A 14,581-nucleotide genomic window follows, 5' to 3' on the forward strand; every position below is an offset into this window, starting at 1 on the left:
AATGTGTGTTCTGCTCGTGTACCGCTCATGCTCACCGAAAAAGCAAAGTCCGCTTAACAAGCTGACAGGAAATTTCTATGCAGTATACTTGTTCCTTTTTGCAGTAGTGCTACTGTGCTGTAACCTGGTGTAGGCTAGTTCAGCTGTACTGGGCAATGCTGGTAAAATGATGCTACCTTCAGTGATGCTATGCTCTTCTCATATGCTCTGATAATTATAGCTTTGTAGGACTATACATTATTTGGATAATTAGTCCCCCCAAAAAAACAAAAACAAAACAACAACTTATAACTGATTCTGTTACATAGAAGTTAATAATAATAATAATATATTGATATTTAATATTAAGGTAACACTTTACAATAAGGTTCCATTAGTTAATGTTAGTTAATGTCTTAACTAACATGAACGAACAATGAACAATACATCTATTACAGTATTTATTAATCTTTCTTAATGTTAGTTAATGAGAATACAGTTGTTCGCTGTTAGTTCATGTTAATTCAGAGTGCATTAACTGTTAACAAGCACAACTGTTGATTTTAATAATGCATTAGTAAATGTTGAAATTAGCATGAACTAAGATTAATAAATGCTGAAGAACTATTGTTCATTCTTAGTTCGTTATCTAAAGTAGTTAACTAATGTTAACTAATGAACCTTATTGTAAAGTGTTACCAATATTAATATAAATTCTGTCCAGTTTTATTGTGTTACTTTCAGTAAAAGTGTGGTTATTTTATTGGCTTGTGTTTTTTAAAATTCAGTATCATTAAAATTAAGTTAAGTTTAAAAAGTCTTACAAAATGACTTTATATTATTTAATAAAATATTAGATAACCATTACAAAGCATTTTCGGTTTCGGTTTTCGGCCAAGTGCATACAGAATTTTCGATTTCTGCCCAGAATTTTCATTTCGGTGCATCCCTAATTGTCAGACGTGTTTGTATCACCCTGAGTTTACTTCTCTTGTACCGTGTGGATTATAATTAAAGGACTTTATGTGGAATACCTTCATAGTCCTATCAGCACATGTAACAGAATAACCGACCTACAAAAACTAATTAAGCGGCGTCTTCCCCTCATTTTGTTTTCAGTTTTTGTTAGTTTTTATTTTTTGTTATGGATGACTCTGTCGTCCTCGTCCTCCTGCTGGAGCAGGGGGATCGCTCTCTCGAGGACCACACTAAAGACTTTGTGTTCCTCGCTAACCTCACACACTACCCGGACAACTTCCTCCGCTCATTCTATCAAGCTGGACTATCAAGTTGTCCGGGGATGGTCCTCGAGAGAGCCTCGCCTCCTTCATTGAGTGGGTGCCCACTCTGGACCCAGAGCCCAGTCAAATACCACTCTGCGGCGCAGAGCTGCCCGAGCCCACCGCAGACAGAGAGCCAGAGCCTGCTGCGGTCGTTGAGCCATCGCCATCAGGAGTGACAGAGCTGATGATTGCCCCAGAGCCTGAGCCCCAAGTGTCTGACCAGGTGCGAAAGCCGACTGCACAAGCGACAGTGGATACAGCTGTGGAGATCGCGGGGGCAATGGAAAGCCCCGCCCATGTTGCCACCGCTGGGGGTGAGCACAAACTGGACCTGGGAGATTTATTAGACTTTCAATCAGAGATACTCGTCCCTCCGGCTCCGCCTTGGTCAGTAGTCCCCCTACCTCCACCTCGGGACTGCACTCTTCCAGCTTTGCTCCATCCTTCCGTCCCTCTGGCACCGTTGGGCTCCTCCTTCCCTCCAGCTCCACCTCAGTCCTCTGTCGCTCCGGCTCAGCCACGGCCTTCCGGATCTCTGCCTACACCTCGGTCGCCCAAGCCTCCGGCTCCGCCTTGGCCCTCCGGATCCTCGACTTCACCCTGGCTCTGTCGCCGCCTCGGGCTCCACCTCCACCTGCTCCGCCACCATCGGTTGGCCCCATGTAGCCGTCAGCCCTTCCCCCACCATGGCTCCTCCCTCTGTCGGCTCCTCCGTGGGCCACCATCGTGACTGTGGCCTGGGTCCCGCCTGGCTCCTCCTGCTCCCACCTGTCTTCTCCCTGGCTCCTCCCTCTGTCTGATCCTCCCTGGCTCCTCCCGCCATCTGATCCACGCTGGCTCCTCCTATTTCCTCGTTTAGTTCCCAATTTAAGCCCTGTGTTTTCTTGAGTCCTTCGTCCTGTCTTATACGTCAGCCGGATGCCCTATGTGTGTTTCACTGGTTTTGTTCTATTAAAGACTCTTCAATTATTCTCCCTCGTCTCTGCGTTTCCTCGCTCCCTCGCTCCCTCGCTCCGTGCTCTGACACAATAGGCAAACCGTGACAGTAGCAAATACCACTTGTTAATGATCACTGAAGCATTTTTTAGCATCAGATGATGTTATGATATAACTAAGTCTTAAGTATTTTTACAGATGTTTTTCTTCAAAGATGACATGGAGCACGTTTATATGCACACCAATGATAACTCGCAGAAATCAGCTTATTGAAATAACACATTGTCCCGGTTTACATGCAAACCAATAATGCAGCCAATGCAAGTAAACTGCGTTTACAAGCCTTTATTAATAAATCAGTTTATTTTGCGGTAGTGATGTCAAAATGTAATAATTTTGTTAACCAAAGAAGAGCGTTGCGACATGTTAGCGGGAAACTTACGACTCATATATTATCATCTCAATCACCACTTCTACTTCTGCTGCACGAGACGAGCGTCTGAGTTTGTGGTATATTTCCTCCTCCCTTACTGCAAAATGTTTGCTGTGTCTGGATGCACTTAAATCCACAATAAGGACACATTAATGCACTTCAATAAACCGGTAGAAAGAAGTTTAATGCGTTTACAAGCTGTGCATAATCTGTAGGGCTGGGTATCGAGTTCAATACTTTTTAGGCACCGACCGAAATGCCTCGATACCATCGAGTATTGAAAAACGTCTCATCGTTCGGTACCAAATTTCGATACCTAAGGCGTTAATCTCATTAGTGTCAGTGAGCCAATAAGCCTGTAGCACTAGCCGGTGTGTTCGACTAGAAGAGGTGCGGCGCAGATCGATCAGTGTTTGACATCAGCAAGAGCGATTCGAAAGAGCATGGAGAGCACTCTGCTCTCTTTAGCTCTCGTGGTACTATAATACACAGATAGGTCTGCACAGTCAGTCCGCGTCAAGTCGAATACACCTACTAGTTTACACCGGTTACACTCAGAGATGTGGCGCACACATGAGGCTGTAGTGCGAATGCGTCCCAGCCCCCTTCGATGTAAGGCTACATTTACGCTGGTGCGTTTATGTTTTAAAATGAAAATGATCCTTGTCATACTGGCGTTTTCACTGCTTTTCAAGCCGGCTTTCCACTATATCCGACAAGCGACAGACCGGTCATTCAGTCATTAATTTCCAATGTAGTGCGGGAGCTGCATGGAGTTCCGATCATATGCAGATGTCCGTTCATACTACACAACCAAAAGCGCGTGTTATGTGACCATTCATGCAAACTGTAGCATCATGTTACATAAGACAATAAATAAGATTTATATTCCGCTTTTACTCAAAACTCACTTTAAACCACCATCGAGTGTTTGTAATAACTTCCGATTGCCGTCTAATGTGTGTTTTGGCCATGTAATGTTGCTGAAATGAAATATGCTATTACCTCTGACTCTGAGTCAGAGCAGCGGTCATGGAAGAGAGAACACAGGCAGACAGCGCTGGAAGCTGCTTATGCTCATCAGTAAATCAGTGGAAAATATATAGAAATCATGATTCTGTCTGAGCTATGCGTTTTAAAATGAACACGCACTAGTGTAAATGAAGTCTAACAGATGTGTAAACTGAAGACTATTTGAGCTTTATTAAAACTATTTGCACTGATTTATTGTGTTGGTTACATTTTGTTCCTTTGTGCAGTGGCTCAGGAGATGAGTCTTTGAGTTTGTTTAAACGTCAACAAGCTGAAAAATAAAAATTTTAAATTTTATTAAAATTGATTTCATAAAATTGGCATCGGAAAAAGTATCGTTCAGGAACCGGTATCGAAGTCAAGGTATCGGTATCGATATAGAAAATTTTTGAATGATACCCAGCCCTAGTAATCGGTGTAAGGGGCAAAAATCTAGCTGTAATGATCGGTTTATGCTTAAGCGATTTATGACTTTACTCCAATAAAAGAAAACGGGTCAAAGCGTTTAGATGACCACGTGCATTGACAGCTTATTAAGCTTAATCGGGTTATGAACGTGCATGTAAACGCACTCATGGTAGTCCACTTAGGTTAACGTTGAACTCTTTATTTCACTTTTAGTGGTAGTGGGATTTATCCCCTGACCGAGTTTCTCATCAATTTTACCTGATGCGCCCTGAAAGTTTGAGGTTTTAAGGAGCCCCACTTACTATTGTGTGCAACTTTTCAGTGGTGGCCTGAGGAACTGTCAGGTCTCTTATTAGCCAAAGGAGAGCTGAATCCCATTACAGCAGTCAGTCAGGCAGACACAGAATCCATTACGTGATCAGAGAGATCAATTGCAAAAGGTTACATTTTTGATGTCTGCATTTAAAGTAGGTGAGGGGATGATGGATGTTTTTCAGCTCCTCAGGTTTCCAGGAAGCCGCCTGAAATTTCCTCTCAGGTTTAACCAGCATCGATAGGAACTCTGCAGCAGTAATGGGACTGAAACACAGAATGCCTCGGGATGAGGAGGAAGTCTGGTTAAGAGTAGACAATTCAAATGCTCCGTAAGAACCAACTGAACTAAAACTGTTACAGTAGAAAGCACTGAGATAGGATTTTAATCAGCCCTCCTACCTCATGTGGCCTGGCTACTGTCTCAATGAAGGATTACTCATTATATCCTATCAGTGTTCAAACAGCAGGCTATCTTAACACCCAGAGGCTGCCTTTTAATAAATAAGCTACTTTTCATTTGCACAGACAAAATGAGAAGTTGTTTTATTGAATTAGTTGAGAGCCTTACATGCATACAAGTTTGTTTTGCTGGGAAATCCCCTTTTCTCTGAGTGACCAAGTATGTGATCCAAGGCCAACTTGGCTTGACTTTAAGATTCTGAGCGGAAACACAGAAGTACGGTCTTCAAAGTGATTGGCCGTTAAAACAAGCCTGTTGGTGGTAAGGAAGCAGTTCATTAATCCATGGTAAATCCCCAGCAGTTACTGAGGTGGAGATTCAATTTTCACATTTCTAATTCATTTCCCCTAAAGGATTACTGAATAGTTGTTGGCAGTAATCACACAAAGATAGCAGTGGACTCTGTAATTGGGTCATTTAATATTCTAGAAAGAGTACTAATTATGGCTTTTCAACTTTGCCTACTTTTGCTAAACTTATCTTTGAAAACATTCTGAACTAATGTAGATACATTTAGATACAAAACAAGCTTTTTAAAAAAACAAAAAAAACAAAAAGAAATTAATACTATTCTATTTACAAATAAATGCTTTTCTCTTGTATTCATAAAAAGACAGATACAAAAAAGTATCTAAAAAATATTAAGCATCACAACTGTTTTCAACTTTGATATGTTATTTGAGCACCAAATCAGCGCATTTGAATGATTTCTGAAGGATCATGTGACTCTGGAGTCACGAGACACCATAAACACATCACAGAAATAAATAGTATTTTAACATATAGTAAAATAGAAAACACAGTATAACACAATGTTGGAGTTTTTCTATATCGTTGATCAAATAAATACAGCCTTGGTGAGCATAAGGGCATTTTTCGAAACATTGGAACAGACTCAAGTTCTCAACAACTATTTGAACGGTGGTGTAATTGGACATTTTTTTTGGTTACACTTTATTTCGATAGTCCACTTTAGACATTCTACTAACTATAAGTAACTTTGTAACTACATGTCAACTAATTCTCATTAATTTGCAACTACATGTCTACTAACTCTCAGAGTAGACTGTTAGGGTAGGTTTAGGGTTAGTAGAATAAGTTGACAAAAAGTGTTAGACGATATTAAGCAGACAGTCTACTAATACTCTACTAAGTGCTAGTTGACATGTAGTTGCAAAGTTACTTACTGTTAATAGAATGTCTAAAGTGGACTATCAAAATAAAGTGTTACCATTTTTTTTAAATAATCATGTATGTACAATTCCAGATAAATTCACATTATTTCTGACCACCAAGACATGACACTAATCAAAAGTATAAACAAGGTTTAAAATAATTGGTATTTTATTTAATCTGTGACAGAGACTTATTCAAAGTAGCACCACATTTAATTTAGGATGAGAATGAAAATAAGGCCGTGATGGATAGATTTACAATCTCCTCAATGGCCATGCACTGCATATAGCAAGTATACATAAAGACTGTAGATCACATCTTATTTCCAGAAAGGCTTGTGTTTTCTGTAGTTTTTTTTTTTGTCTACTAAAAATGTTTTTAAAAGAATCTTTTCCCCTAATGTTTTATCTGCTGATTAATCAACACTAATAAGTGGGATAACCCATTGAAAAAGATTTTAAGTACATTCCTCACAGGCTTATTTTCATTCCTGTCAAATTAAATTAAAGGGGTCATATAATGTTGCTAAAAAGAACATTATTTTGTGTATTTGGTGTAATGAAATGTGTTTATGCGGTTTAAGGTTAAAAAAACACATTATTTTCCACATAATGTACATTATTGTTTCTTCTCTATGCCCCGCCTTTCTGAAACGTGTCGATTTTTACAAATCTCATCGTTCTGAAAAGTGAGGTGTGCTCTGATTGGCCAGCTATACCAATACCTCAAGTGTGTGATGGAAATATTATGCACCTTACCATATTGTAAGGCCGTGTCCCAGAGCGACGAGACAAAAACATTAAAACCCATTCTAAATGAGGCATTTGTTGCATCCAGTGGGGACATAATTACGTATTATAATGACTTATACTGTCTTTTTACGAGTTGCGTTGCATCGCGCAGCGCCGCGTAAACATAAAACCATGTTTGCATTTGTGATCGGAGAAATGACAAACAACAAGCCTACTCTACACTGCTCAAAACTCGCGTTTGAATCATCAGTGGCAAATTCTTTAAATATGAAAACGTACTTACAGACTGTGAGTCAGAACAGCCGGCATTGTAGTCTACTCTCCCAGGAAACAGTCCTTGTCCTACGTAAAATGCGCTACACACATCTGAATATTTGGGTTGAACTGTTCTGGAACAGTGTTGTAAATACAACTTAACCACTGATTTCTAGCCGTGTCCTCTTTTGAAAGGCCAAACAAAGTATTTTCGCTTTCACAACGAAACACACAGTGTCTTCACAACATGACGGCGGTGGTGGCAGCAACAATAAAGTTACACCTCCTTTCTTTGCGTGAACATTTGGGCGGTGTTATGCAAATCTTCCCACATCGTGACATAGACATGTGGGGGCGTGTTTAAATTTGGCATTTTAGGAGGGCGTGGACCAGTCTTAACTTTTATAAAGAATATCTCTTTGGGTTTGAGACTTTAATCTTTACAACTTTAGGGATCTTATCTATTCACGAACCGCTTGTAACACTCCAAAGATAAAGGAAAACTTGAAATCTTTTCATATGACCCCTTTAAATATCGAATAAGGTAGCGCACTTTGCTTTAAAGAACTGCTGTGTGGGATCATTATTGAATATTTACGCTGATATGTACCCAGTAGTTCTCATGGACCTGAAACTGTTTATCCACTACCAAAGCTTTGTAGAGCTTCCCTGCCATATGCTGTGCAGTGTAAGGGCATTAGAGTTAATTGTACCACAAGCTACAACCAACTCTTCCTAATGGCCCTAAACAAATGGACCATTGAAAGTGCAGGATGATACCTCTGTCCTACCTCTGAACTGATTACCCATAGCTAATTATCACTCATTTAATGAATGAATAAATTAGTAGCATAGAATGTGGACTCTTGTTTATGCTCATTGGAAGCCTCTTACGGGGGACAGCATGCATCAGGCAGACCAAATGGATAAGGACAAATTGAATAAGGGGTTTGGGTATATGAGAACAAAAGAGAGAAAATGAAAGGGAAAGGGAGGCTGGGAACAATCACTGCTCAATGAGGTGTTCTATGTAAGTGAGTTGGCCTGTGCTGTTTGGCACACTTGTCTGTAATCCATGGCACAGTTTGAATTGGAGCTTCAGCTTAGTCCAAGACAACCTCTCAATCACAGGAACAATCTCTCTGCATTATCTCTGCATATCCTAGGATCTCCTGGACTCACTATACAACCCTCTGGACACCTTGGCTATATATATATATATATATATATATACACACATACAGTCGTGGTCAGAATTGTTGGTACCCTTGGTAAATATGATCAAAAAAGGCTGTGAAAATAAATCTGCATTGTTAATCCTATTGATCTTTTATTTTTAAAAATGTACAACAATCTAACCTTTCATTAAAAAAATAAGAATTTAAAAATGGGGGGGAATCTCATTATGAAATAGATGTTTTTCTCTAATACATGTTGGCCACAATTAATGGTACCCTTAGAAATAAAATATCTGAAGTATATTCCCATTCATATTTATAATTTGTAGCTCACCAGGGTGATTATGAACATGAAATTATCCAGCCATTGCTTCCTGTTTCACAGGAATATAAAAATGAGGGAAAACAAAGGCCAAATTCCCTTAATCATCCATCACAATAAGTAAAACCAAAGAGTATAGTTCTGATGTGCAGAACAAAATTGTTGAGCTTCACAAAATAGAAAGTGGCTTTCAGAAAAGAGCTAGAGTATTGAAAACTCCCATTTCCACCATCAGGGCAATAATGAAGAATTTCCAATCAACTAGAGAGGTTACAAACCTTCCTGGAAGAGGACCTGTGTCTATATTGTTCTAATGCACAGTGAGGTGGAGAGTTTGAGTGGTTAAAGGCTCTCCAAGGACCACAGCTGCAAAATAGCAGAGATTAGTTGAGTCTTGGGGTAAGAAAGCCTAAAAAAAAAGTCAAACAGCACCTACATCATCAGACTTTGTTTGGGAGGGTTTCAAGAAAAAAAAGCAAGAAAAGAAAATGCTCTCATCCAAAAAATAACTCCAGCGTATTAATTTGCCAGACACTACTGGAACTTCAAACAGGACTGGGTTCTATGGTCAGATAAAACTAAAAATTTGCTTTTTAGCAGCAAACACTCGAGATGGGTTTGGTGCACACCGGAGTAAAAAAGTACCCTATGTGTACAATGAAATATACTGCTGGATCTTTAATGTTGGTGTATTTTTCTGCTGGAGGTCCTGGACATCTTGTTTAGATGCATGGCATTGTGGATTCTGTCAAATAGCAACAGATAAACAATTAAAAACTGACTGTCCATGCTAGAAATCTTATAATGGGCCATAGTTGGATCTTACAACAGGACAATGATCCAAAAACAAACATAAAATTAAAGCAAAAATTGGTCCCTGAGCACAAAACGAATATTCTGCCATGGCCATTCCAGTCCTCTGACCTGAACCCTATAGAAAATGAGTGTGGTGAACTGAAGAGGAGAAGCACCAACATGCAGCTGGAAATCTGAAGGGTCTGGAGTGATTCTGGATGAAGAAATGGTCTCTGATCTCTTGTCAGATGTTCTCCAAACTCATTAGGGATTATAGGTAAAGACTCAGAGCTGTTATCTTGGCAAAAGGTTGATGCAAAAAGTATTGAATAAAAGGGTACCATTAATTGTGGCCAACATGTATTAGAGAAAAGCATTTATTTCATAATGAGATTTCCCCCCATTTTAATTCTTATTCTTTAATGAAAGGTTATATTTTTGTAAATTTTTTTAAATAAAAGATCAATAGGATTAACAATGCAGATTTATTTTCACAGCCTTTTTTGATCATATTTACCAAGGGTGCCAACAATTCTGACCACGACTGTACATGAAAATGTTTGTAAAATTGCACCGTTTTTAAATATCTGAACGTACACTCTTAACATCAGTCAGTCAAGCATTATAATATGATAATCAAGTATTATTTAATGATAGAACTTTAGTAATTACAATTTAAACTTGATAACCATGTATGAATGAATATTAGTCATTTTAACTGAACTGACTGGTGGTGGTGCTTTTTGGTCATTCAGTGTTTCTGTAAAAAAATTGGACAAGATGATAATGATACGGAATCTATTAATAAGGATTTAAATTTAAAACACACTAAGGATTAATGAGCTGCTGAATTCATGAATATTAATCCGGTTGTGTGTGTTGAAATCAAAACTGGGACGATAATAGATGAGCGCCAGATTGCCGTTTGCGCATTAGTTCCGCCTTCACACTAGAATTTACGGTACGTTAAATACAGGTGCGCTGAGCAACCATTGAGATGAACTGAAAAATAGCACAGATCGCTTGAGGAGAGAGAAACTCTGAAGCACTCAGTCAGAGTGTTCGGCGAGTGAAAATATATCTGTGCTAAACTTAATACTTAGCCTCCAACTCACACACTGGTGAGTAAAATCGGAGAATTTATTAGCCATTGGCTAATATTAGACATCATTTAGTCGCCAGAGTGAAGATTTAGTCGCATATGTGAGTGATTTACTCGCAATATAGAGGGTTGCTATAGTCTCTGATTTCCACACCACCGCTGATCCGCGGGTCTAACCGTTATGGCTGGATTTTGATACAAATTTCACAATTCGATTAGAATATCCTTCACAAGCTTGCGATTCGATTCAATTACGAATTTGATTCAATTCAATATTGATTATTTTGGATCTATATCAGGTACAGGACATGGCAAATTTTCCCAAGGAAAACAAATCTCTCAACTAATGCTGTAAAATATTCACGAGAGTCAATAATATGGAAGGTTGAAATTTGCTGATTTGTATACAAACACTTAAAATATACTCAATACTTTTTTTTGTAATTGTGACGAGTGGGGTGGGGCCGAGAACCTTGGGAAGGGAGTGAGGCCGGTGGAGTAAATGATAATGAGCGACACCTGCGCCACTCACCGGTCTCGAGTCCCACGGAGGAACTCCGGAAGGATAAAAGGAGGAGTAACAACAGTGAAGGACAAGAGAGGACCAGGCCTGGACTATTTCCAATGTTATGGCTGCACGATAAATCACATGCGATTGTCATGCACATCTCATCAGTAAAGCCGGTTCTGTGATTAGTAGTAAATCTCCATCACGTGCTTTCAGATGGAGCGACATTTAATACACCGAGCCGTAGTTTACTGACAAGCTACGCAATATCGCATTCATAATCGAAGGCGATTAATTTTTGATTATGAACGAGATATTGCGTAGCTTGTCGGTGATCTATGGCTCTGTGTATTAAATGCCGCTCCATCTGAAAGCACGTAATGGAGATTTACTACTAATCACAGAACCAGCTTTACTGACGAGATGCGCATGACAATCGAATGTGATTTATTGTGCAGCCCTAACATTGGAAATAGTCCAGGCCTCATTATCATTTACTCCACCGGCCTCGCTCCGTTCCCACGGCTCGCAGCCCCACCCCACTCTTCACAGTAATATTAATACTAACTTTAACTTTAAATTACATAATTATATTTCTACTCCAATTCATTTTTTGAAATATAAACATTTCAATGGTGGCTGTCACAAAAACCTGACTGATTTATTCAAACAAATGAAATACTGAAGAACAGTAAAAAAAAATAAAAAATAATCCGAAGCGCGAAAACCCGCGCCTCAGAACGCGCGCAAATATTAAGCTCTCTCTGAAGTATTGTGTTTAAATGGACAAATTCACACAAAAATTATGTCAAAATGCCTGTCTTGGTAAGTATCCTATAGCAGACATAGCCGGTTGAACATACTGTATCAGTGCACTGGATCAGTGCCTTCTCTTAAAGTGACAGCACTTTCTTAATATTAATCAAACAGTAACAACAAAGAAACCACTCTCTGCTCTTGATTGAATACCTTTTGTAACTTTAATAAAGATTAATCTTTAATTTATACAGTGAAATATGCAATGCTGGTTTACATTTCATTACTTTATTCAAATTCTGTACCTTTGTATTTATTTGTGCTGTTGCTTGTAGTTAGATAGATTATTCTTATTTTCTTTATTTTTATTTGACAGTATAGTTTTTGCCTAAACATAGCACATACCGAACCATACCGAAACTGTGACTCTAAAACTGTGATACAAACCGAACCGTGAGTAAGTTGAACCGTTCCACCCCTAGAATGAACTGTTCCTCCTGGGAGAAACACTGCCAATTGTGTTGCACTCCCGGTGTGGCTCTCCAGCTTCTTAAAGGTTATTCCAGAGGATGCCAATTGTTATGTTTTAAATTACGTTCTTTCAGAGGGCTCATTTTGGAGCTTTGCTGGGCAGAACTTTACCTGGCTAAAAAGCTCATGATTCATGCAGTCCAGCACAGGGTGGGGTGGTGTATGTGAATAAACGGAAATTGCAGCTTTTGGATTATGTTTTGGAGCTGTTAGATCACAACATTTTTGACAAATGAGCTGTTTAAAGTGACTTTATATTAGAGGTCGACCGATGTATTGGTTTTGCAGATTAATCGGCAGCGATAGCTGATTGACGGAACTATTGACTATCGGCAAAAATCCATGCCGATTAGGGATGTAACGATTCACTCTACTCACGATTCGATTCACGATTTTGATTTCACGATTCGATTCGATTCATGATTTTTTTTTTAAGACAAATTATAAATTAAATGTGTCCTTTTATTATTTCTTGTTTCTTATTTCTTTGTGAAATTGAAATATAACACTATAACAATATACTAATATAGCACTTGGACAAAAGCGTCTGCTAAATGACAAAATTTAAATATAATGTAAATGTAAATAACAAAACTACATTGAAAATTTAAAACAAGCCCCAAATCAAATAAATAACACAAATAAAATAAATCTCTTCATATAAACAAACTAAAGCTTTGTCCGTCCTCTTTCCTTTTAAAATTAGAGGCAACCACTGCATTTTAATCATGATTCAAACAAAGATGCTGCATACATGCAACATGAGCAGTTTTTAATCTAAATTAGATTGTATAATTTTGAAATTTGAAGCAAAAACAGAATGGTTTGACTTCAGTTTTATGAAACTGTACATACAAATTGTGCATGAAACAGCAGAGCTGAATGAGACGCAGATTTACTCTCTGCCAGCAGGTGGCACTTAAAGCATTTCCTTGGTTTCCGTTGTAAACAAAGCAGCGCTGAACTTATGAACTTTAATATGCATTATACAGAGGCAAGATGAAAAGAAAAAATACCATCTAAACTTTTCTAAAGACAGTAAGTTCCCCTCAGACATACATTCATATAAACTCCTACACCTAAATGAATCACGATTTGTTTAGCATCTCAACCGATTTGAATCGTCACATATTTGAATCGATTTTCAACCGGCTCGCTGTTAATCGTTACATCCCTAATGCCGATAGTTTTTTTTCAGGTTGCGTCCGTTGCTGGAGCGGCTGAGAAGATCGGTAGTCATTATACAGTACAAGAGCGGCCTTTAGAGGTGGAATCACTGACACCTCGTTAGGGATGGGAGATATCTTATCGTTTGGGATATACCGGTAAAAATTATCCACACAATAAGAATTTGTCTTCCCGCGATAATAACGATAAAGTCTAGTTGTTGTTGACATATTTCTGTGTGCGACTGTGTGGAGTGACATGAAGGAAGGCGAACGTGAAATTGAGCAGCTCCTTCTACAATCTGGAACAGGTTTGGATAGGGCTGTACAGTGCGACAAAAATCGGTCTGAGCCTTGAGTAAATGTACTACAGTAGCACGTGTGCGACACAGTTTTACATGTGTATGAGCCGTTTACAAACCTGCTGTCCAACAAAGATATTTTAATTTATTGACATGCTTTTACTCCATATTAACTTCATAACAGTCGAGTGTTTGAAATAACTTATTTTTGTGATCAGACGTGGTTTCGTATCACAGAATAAGGCAGACATCATACTATTTTATAGCATTATATACAGTGATAAAGGCTATGTCGATTAGCATTGCATTATAAATATACTTTATCCTTATAAAAAAATACCCAAGATTGCTTGAAGAACACAGATACCATATATTTTTTGCAATTGCATGTTTATTGTCTTCAGGTTTCCTCAGTTAAAATTTCTCTATCTGCGTTTTATTCAGCTACAGCGATCACTGGATACTTCTTCCTGGAGCATTACTTCTACTATGCATATGTGGAGTTTCTGCGCAAGGGCGCCTTCCGGCTTCCAGTATGAATTAAACAGTCATTACATTAAGTGTGTACTCAGTAATGCTCACAACACCCTATTTTGGGTAAAAATAGGAAAGATAATACTTTTCTCTAAAGAAACAGGATTCCCTAAATTATCGTCATTGATATCGTTATAGCAATAAATATCAGAAATTATCGTGATATATTTTTAAGCCCATATCGCCCATCCCTACACCTCGTGCTGTTTGTTTTGACACATGACAGTGCACACTGCACAGAGCGGGACACTTCAGATGCGGATTTAAAGGGGTCATATGATGCTGCTAAAAACAACATTATTTTGTGTATTTGGTGTAATGAAATGTGTTTATGCGGTTTAAGGTTAAAAAAAAACAC

General features: G+C 38.6%; 1 protein-coding gene and 2 long non-coding RNA genes across 3 annotated transcripts in view; 2 read left to right on the top strand and 1 right to left on the bottom strand.

Annotated features, from left to right (window-relative positions):
* The window catches only part of LOC107592348 (uncharacterized), a 21,354-nt gene extending 14,568 nt beyond the window's left edge, over nt 1–6,786 (bottom strand). The window contains exons 1-2 of the long non-coding RNA XR_001609970.1: nt 6,776–6,786; nt 1,057–1,061 (exon numbers count right to left, since the gene is read on the bottom strand). This is a non-coding gene — a long non-coding RNA (uncharacterized lncRNA). The remainder of the gene's footprint in view (nt 1–1,056; nt 1,062–6,775) is intronic.
* LOC107592383 (netrin receptor UNC5D-like) overlaps nt 1–14,581 on the top strand; it is a 144,931-nt gene that overhangs the window by 28,469 nt on the left and 101,881 nt on the right. The gene's annotated exons all lie outside the window — the stretch shown is intronic.
* LOC107592347 (uncharacterized) overlaps nt 1–14,581 on the top strand; it is a 20,437-nt gene that overhangs the window by 4,045 nt on the left and 1,811 nt on the right. Inside the window, exon 2 of the long non-coding RNA XR_001609969.1 lies at nt 7,206–7,209. This is a non-coding gene — a long non-coding RNA (uncharacterized lncRNA). The remainder of the gene's footprint in view (nt 1–7,205; nt 7,210–14,581) is intronic.

Source organism: Sinocyclocheilus grahami, unplaced genomic scaffold (assembly GCF_001515645.1).
Source record: "Sinocyclocheilus grahami isolate Dianchi unplaced genomic scaffold, SAMN03320097.WGS_v1.1 scaffold152.1, whole genome shotgun sequence".
In the NCBI taxonomy this organism is placed as follows: domain Eukaryota; kingdom Metazoa; phylum Chordata; class Actinopteri; order Cypriniformes; family Cyprinidae; genus Sinocyclocheilus; species Sinocyclocheilus grahami.